Genomic DNA, 8,299 nt, shown 5'->3' with positions numbered 1-8,299 from the left:
CTGCTCCTCCGCTTGTGTGAGTGCCCCCGTGGCTTCCGCCTGCATTGCTTCCAATTCTTTTGTTAACTGTTCCATTTCGCTTATTCCACTATTTTCAAAAAAATCTCTTGCTTGATCCAAGCTCTCCAACTTATATCTTGTTGATTTCAATGTCAATGATAGTCCTTGTGGAATAAGCCAGTGAAACGTTATTTTTTCTTTAATCAGAAGTTTGGTCAAGAAATGGTAGTCTCTTCTGGTCTCTCGAACACGTCTTGGAACTTGTTTTAATATTTTTATGTCTTTGCCTTTGTGTTGTAATTGACCAGCTCTTGACCAATGCAATATGTCATCTCTCAAGCTTTTTCTTACAAATTTGATGTGAATCTCTCGTGGAAGATTAAAACGGCGTATGTAGCTGTTTGAAATTCTAAAGACTTCATCGATTTCTCTTATTATTTCAAGTGGGTCCATCTGGAGGATTTTCCCAATAATGTCAGCCATGATGGCCTTTAAATCTTCATCTTTTTCTTCTATTATATTTTGAAATCGTAGTCCATATGACGCACGTTGCATTTCCAGATGTGTAATTGATTCATCATATCCTCTGTAGCGTGAAGCAGCTCTGTCCTCTGTGGTCAATTCTTTTCTCCATTTTCTCCGCCTTTTCCTCAGCTGCTTTCATTCGTTCTTCATTGTCTTGCAAGGCTTGCTTAATCTCCTTCATCTGGTCTTTCATCTCGCCTGTGTCTACTTTCATTTCAGCCATCTCAGCTTTTATTTCATCTCTCTGGTGAGTTGCATCTCGTTGAGATTGGAGCATAAAGTCATTTAATGCGGTTAGTGTCTCTTGGATTGAGGCCAGCGAAGGTTGTTGTGATTTCTCTCTGTTCTTTTCCTTGGTAAACATAGTTGCTGATAAGACCGGCTGTGCGGGGGATGGATGAGGTGAACTTTGAGGGGAGGACGCAACAGATGTCTGCTTCTTAATTGTTTTGGTGTAGGTAGAAGTACTTGACATTTTAAAATTTAAAGTTAATATTATTTTATGTTGGCAGTATGTAGACAATTACTATAAATTCCAAACCTACACAATTAATTGTACTAAATTAATAACAATAAAAATTCAAATTCAAATAGAAACTAAATTTCTATTAAAATATAATTCAAATACGATTAAAATTCAAGATGCAGAGTATAACTTATTAATTCTTATTACTCTAAAACCAAAATTTGTATCAAGGAGAGAGAAAAAAAAATTAATTTGGCACAGCAGGAAAAAGAAAGGAAGGGAGAGAGATAAAACCAGCGGAGAAAAAAGGAGAAAGGGGATGAAAGGGAGGAAAAGAAAGAAAGAAGAGGATGAAAAAGGAAGGGCAATCTAAAAAAAAAGGATTATTATTCAATTAAGGAGGAGCAGGGGACCAAGGATTTAGCAATGCATAGACAAAACCAAGATTAATTATAATATAATATAAATTTGGAATTCAAAGGTTGAAGTTATGAGAAGGAAAACGCAGAAAAACAATTGTTAATATTCCAGTTGTAATAGGATGGTTTGTTGATTGAAGATCTAGTTTGTTTTCAGAAACACTTTAATGAATGCTACAAGGAAGTTCCGTTGATTAAAAAAATAAGAATAATAAAGTATAGTCTTCTAAAAATTTATAAAGTTTGTAAAAGCTTAGTTTTCCAGACAAGTGCAGTTTAATTTCACAATATTAAAATGAAGTCGATCCGTCTCTCGCAGCTTGAGGAAAATGTCAAGCCTCTCCGCTGCAAATCTGACAAAACCGCTGTTAATCCAAAACCGCTGTTAATCCAAACGAAATGATCCAACGAAGTAGTCCAAATAGAATCAATCAAATAATCCAAATATTGAAAATCCCGAGTAGAGGAAAAGAATTTTTCTTTATATATATTTATTCAAATTTTGTAAGTGGATAGTGAGCAGTCTTGATCCTTCCGCTAAAAAAATCCCAGCCCGGACTTCATTTTCTGATATTTCATAACCAATTACTTCAAAAGGGGGGGGGGGAAACAATTTTTTTTTCAACCAAATAATATCATTTTGTATATGATAAATCTTTTAATGTCTCATTTTTAAAAATCCTCTAAATTCCCCTTGTTTGCAAAAATTTGACAATTCCGATCGAAGTTCAAAGTACTGAATGAAAGTAGTGAAAGTAAGTTCCGGCTGTTAATTTGCGCCTGGATACAATGTTTTTTTAACAACTTTCTCTTTCTACCTTTGATTGTAGCTTCTTTGGAGTATTCCTTTTTCAATTAGGGTTGCTTTATTCTCTGCTTTTTACTTTCTGATGTTTCTTGCTTCCCGCTGGTTTAGTGGGATCGCAATGGCCATGTCCTCTTGAGGGAGGACCGGTGCTCCCTGCTCCAGAGCTGCAGGACAGACCCCCTGCCCCCGGAGCCTCGGCGATGGCTCCTCGGACAGAGGGAAATCCCCTGTTCTAGGATCGAGCCATCCGGACTCGATCCGATCGTCTTGGAGCGACCTCTGGGAGGGTGGAAGGGGTCTCAAGGCAGAGCCCTGCCAAGAGACTCCGCTGCGGTCCTCAGCGAAACCAGAAGTCCCCCTCGTACGGAATCCTAAAGCCCTCCGAGAAACCTGCAACTAAAAACTCGGCACCCTTCCTAGGTCGATAGCCGGTAAGCCTGTCTCTCAACCTGTCCAACCTAACGGGGGTTGGTCCCCTTACCCTGAGCTCCTCCTGCCTGGGGCTTGGAAGGGCCCCCTGCCACCTTATTGCCGCCTCCCCCCCTGCCCCTGTAGCAGGCTGATGTTGGGTGCCTGCCATTGCACAAAGCGCAGGCGTGGCGAAAGTGGCAAACTGGCCTGGAACAGGCTCCCCTGGCGCCGTACTCGTAACAGTACGGCGGGATCCGAAAGGGCGAACCCGCCCCAGTACGCTGTGCAGAGGCCTGGGTCCCCGAACCCACCCCGGGGCGGGGGAGGGTGGCTTCCTTTCCTTGGGTCAGCAGCAGGTGGCCGGTAGGCATACGCCCGCTAGCCGGGGTAGCTGCTTGCTGCGTGGTTTGAAGCCACAGGTCGTTGTGCCTCATGTCCCAAGGCCAGTGCCTATTGTGTGCGGCAAATCTCCAAAACGTTTCATCGTACTGCTTCCAAGCCTCTCCCCCAAACTCCTGATACGCCATTAAGATCATATTCATATATAGGATAAGCTCGTGGGTCTTGTGCACATCATCCTCAACAACCACTGAATGATATGCCAGGAAGGCGTAGGCCCACGCCAATATCCCCTTATCCATTTTGGTGTCCTTTGCCTCATCAGACCCCTTCTTACCGTCCTTGTCCTTATCCTTCTTAGATTTCGCGGGTAACAAAATGTTGAATATATCCACATAGGCCCCGCGCCAAATTTTTCGCTTAAGGGCCTGCGACATATGCATGCTCAGCGGCATGTCAGGGAGGCCGGGTGCAAAGGGGTTGTCACTGTCGCCCTCGTAGGGGTCAGTGGACTCCGTTGTTGTGGACTCCGCGCTATCCCTCGAAGTGTCCCTTCTCTTTCTGCCCCGCTTTGTCACCCCACGATTGCGGCCCCTCCCCCACACCTGGGCTGCCGTGCGCGAACGCCATGTTTTGTGTGACTTATGTGTATTGCGTTTAACCGCCCGTAGCCTGCCTCGTGGCCCCCGTGGCCGGGACCACCGATGCTTAGGCACAGGGCACTCACCCCAATGTGAAGAGTCATCATCAGCCTCCTCTGAGCAGGAAGCAGCCCTGCTTCCCCGCCTCCTCTTGCGCTTTTTCTTAGTGCGCCGGTCGGATCTCACCCTCTGGGACCTTTCCGCCTGCCCCTCTTCCTCGGCCCCTCATCCAGTTTCTCGAGCAAGGCAGAAAGAAGGTGTGAGGAGACAGACACTGACTCATCCCCCGCACCCTCATTCCTAATTGCCCTTGTCGTGGGGGACCCCTCATCTGACCCACTCATTTCTACTGGGCTGGGGTCCCCCTCCCCAGGATCAGAGGCCTCTGTCCTTCTACCACGTGGCCCCCGAGATGGGGCCCTCCCCTGGCGGCGGCCTGCTGCCCTCGGGGTCAGCCCCCGGCACCTCGTGGCCCGCCCCCTGCTGCTTTCCTCCCCCCTGGAGCTTCCCTCTCCGCCCGGCCTACTGGCCTGTCCAGCCCCAGGGGCCTCCCCCCATATCCTTTTGGGGGCCCTCTTCCTTCCCGTACGGCGGGGCTCGATGGGGGGGTGCCCTGATCGCCAGCCTGCCCCTCCGCTGCCCGCCGCCAGGTCTCTGACCTAGCTCTGCTGCCCCGCGCCATTAATAACCCCCGAATCAAACCAGAGAAGCCCGTCAGACAGCTGATATTCCTGTCGCTGCCGGCCCGAGCCACACAAATGCCGCCCACGCGTCCTCTTCGGCCGTCGGGCCTAGCCGCGCTCTCCTGCTGCGTCTGGGTGCTTGCAGGGCTGTCCTCACAATGTCTCACAATGCCGGGCGAGAGAAACTGCGCCACGAGGCAGCCCCTTTTATAGGGCTGCCTCTCCCCCGCCCGGCCAATGGGTGCCCAGCGCACACCAGCCACGTCACTGCGGCCCCCGGGGATGACGTGGGGCCACAGGCTCCGCCTACAAAATGGCGGCCTCCTTCCCCGGCCCACGCCGCAACCCCGCGCCGGCTGGTAAGTCGCCGGCGGCATTCTCCAAAGCACTTGAAGGTAGAGCAAGAAATGAATGGAAACTACTCAAGGACAGGAGCAACCTAGAAATAAGGAGACATTTCCTGACAGAACAATTAACTAGTGGAACAACATGCCTAGGGACCTTTTAAACGCTCCAACACTGGAAGGTTTAGGAAGATGGTGATGGATAACCTGCCTAAACAGGGTGTTGGACTAGATGACCTACAAGGTCCCTTCCAACTGTAATAATAATCTAATCCAATCTGAACCTCCAAAGTCCCTTCCAATTCTGTTATTCTATTCTAAATCACATATATATATATATTTCCCTCTAATGCTCCCAGTGTTTTCTTTACCACAGACCCATATACAAGAAATACCAAGAGTTCCTAGCCTTAGAGTTTGCAGTCACAGAGATCAACAAAGATTTGGTTCTCCTCCCCAACCTCACACTTGGCTTCCACATTTGTGACAATGTTCGGATTGAAAGGATCATTTCTTTAATCAGCCTCTCCTTGCTCTCCACCTGGGGCCAAATGATTCCAGGTTATAAATGTGACAGGAAGGACATTCTGCTCTCTATCATTGGAGGTGACCACCCCAAATCCTCAAGGCAGATGTCTTCCATCTTCAGCATCTACAAGGTTCCACAGCTAAGGGGGATTCATTGGATTCAGTATGGAAGCTCACACAGAAGTCGAGGATGAAAATAATGTTATTGAGGGGGATATCCTAGAGTTGAATCCACTTTTATATTTTACGTGTCAAGATATATAACCCCAACAGACCGATAATGAAATGATAATGAAATTCTGAAAGGATTTACTTGCCAAGAAGAATTAATTTCTGACTTTCATAAAAGTTTAGCCAGCATTTCACTGCAATTTATTACCTCTATCAAGTTAACTATTTCTTTTCTTCTGACATGTCACAACCAGACAAAATATATAGCAGCTCTTCCTAGGAAGAGAAGAGGATTAAGCTTGTTAATTGAAGTACCATATCTTTCGGAGTACAAGACGCACTCTTTTCGTCCCTAAAAGTGGCTGATAATTTTGATACGTCTTATACTCTGAATGTAGCTTTTACCTTGCAAGCTCTTTCATTGTTTCTCTCTGTTGAGAAATGGCTGATATTCCTGGAGGGGTCTGTAATATGGTAAATGATTTAGCTTTACTAGATAAATGGTCAAAGCAATGGAAGCTGCAGTTTAATGTTTCCAAATGTAAAATAATGCACTTGGGGAAAAGGAATCCTCAATCTGAGTATTGCACTGGCAGTTCTGTGTTAGCAAAAAACTTCAGAAGAGAAGGATTTAGGGATAGTGATTTCTGACAGTCTCAAAATGGGTGAGCAGTGTGGTCGGGCAGTAGGAAAAGCAAGTAGGATGCTTGGCTGCATATCTAGAGGTATAACAAGCAGAAAGAGGGAGATTGCGATCCCCTTATATAGAGTGCTGGTGAGACCACATTTGGAATACTGTGTTCAGTTCTGGAGACCTCACCTACAAAAAGATATTGACAAAATTGAACGGGTCCAAAGACCGGCTACAAGAATGGTGGAAGGTCTTAAACCCTGCTGTTCTGTTTTAAAAAAGATACAAATCTTCTGTTCCCGGGTCACCCTGACCCGGACCGAAAACTCTTCATTTGCAGTGCTTATGTTTGGTCAATTTGAATACTTTTTTCACTTGGAAAGTAGTCTGAACATTTCTGCACACAATGATATGAAAATTGAACTGAAGAAATTAATCCTTATTGGTTTATTTTGCACATAAATATGCCTCCCCCCCCCGTTTTTGTTAAATCAAATTAATTAAACAGTTTTATTAAAAAATCAGTCATACCCATTCAAGCAATAATCACACATAACATTCACCAGCCGGGGACTAAACTCTAATTGCCCCAAGCCTGGTGGCATAAATAAGTCTTCAGACTCATATGGAAGGGGAGGGGGGGCAGTATGAATCTCTGGGGGGAGCTGATTCCAGAGGCTGGGCCCCCCACAGAGAAGGCTTTTCCCCTGGGCCCTGCCAAGCAACATTGTCTAGTTGACAGGACCTGGAGAAGGCTGACTCTGTGAGACCTGACCGGTCACTGGGACTCATAGGGCAGAAAGCGGTCCCCCAAGTAATCTGGCCTGATACCATGCACCTTTTCCTTTGTATCTCTGTGTGTACATTAACTGTTGTCTGTGTGCACGTTAACACTTGATATATGCAGGAAAGATCACAAAATGAGAACATTAATATTAACATTATGAGCCGAAATGGCGCACTGGGTAGAGTGCAGTACTGCAGACCACTAAAGCTGACTGATAGATCTGCAGGTCAGTGGTTCAAATCTCATCAATGACTCAAGGTTGACTCAGCCATCCATCTTTCCAAGGTGGGTCAAATGAGGACGTGGATACTGGGGGTAATAGGCTGGCTCTGTTAAAAAGTGCTATTGCTAACATGTTGTAAGCCACCCTGAGTCTCTAAGGAGTAGGACGGCATAAACAATTGAATAGATAGATAGATAGATAGGTAGGTAGGTAGGTAGGTAGGTAGGTAAACATACTCTAGTATATGTTAACAGGATAAAATCTCTTTTACTGATTAGAAGTGATTTTTCAGAGAAACTGATTACAGGTCAGAGAAAAGGAAAAAAAAAGATTTAGAGGTATTAATGCCTGAGAGATCTTTCACTCAACTTCTCTGTATTTTACCTGCGACGATTCAGAATTTTTGAGGGATAAGTATCTCCACTTTGTTTAAAAGGTCTAACAATTTCCTGGGAGTTTGTAAGTGCTGACAAAAGAAGCAAACCCTAAATAATTAAAAAAATGAAGGTTGAACATCACGTTCCTCTCCTTCAGGAAATGATTGGTAGTTTATTTATTTATTTTATTTATTTATTCAATTTTTATGCCGCCCTTCTCCTTAGACTCAGGGCAACTTACAACAAGTAAGCAAGAGCACAATTTTAACAGAGCCAGCCTCTTGCCCCCACAATCTGGGTCCTCATTTGACCCACCTCGGAAGGTGTTGTGTTTGGGCCTGGGCCAGCCGTTGCTCCCACAGATGGGAGAGACGCAGCACAAAGTGAATGTGAATGCCTGGCTGACAGCCAGGAAGACGTGGCAGCCAGCCAGGAGGACGAGGCTACTGGTACGCAAAATTCAGCAGACAGCCCAGGGGATTTGGCATGCAGTCCCTCAGACAGTCTTTCGTCCCTGGATTCTTCTGCAGATCAATATATTGATCTGCGTAACCGAAGAGCTATGCAGAGAAGGGATCGACTGAAGGAGTATTACAAGTCATCATAGTAGCACCTGGGCTGTGTGTGGTTCTTATACTGAGGGCTGGGTGTGGTTCCCTTAATGAGGGCTAAAGGGATAAAAGGGAACAAAGGCCAAGGCAAACTGTGGCTGTTTATCTGTGTTATTTTGTGGTTCCTGCTCTGAAGTTTCTGTTCCGTGCCTTTGGAGTTTTCAGCCCAGCTTTTTCAGACAAGTGGGAGGTGAAAACTCTGGGACTTGCTGTTTGCTTCAAAGATTCAAAAGGACTCCTGAAATGTCTTTGCTCATTCCAGGTTGTCTGTTTGTTTTTCCCTGTATTTTTGTATGCGGCTGAAGTAAGCCTTGAACTATCATTGTTTTCGGACA

Source organism: Erythrolamprus reginae, chromosome 1, assembly GCF_031021105.1.
Source record: "Erythrolamprus reginae isolate rEryReg1 chromosome 1, rEryReg1.hap1, whole genome shotgun sequence".
Classification (NCBI taxonomy): Eukaryota; Metazoa; Chordata; class Lepidosauria; order Squamata; family Dipsadidae; genus Erythrolamprus; species Erythrolamprus reginae.
This window is presented reverse-complemented; position numbering follows the sequence as displayed.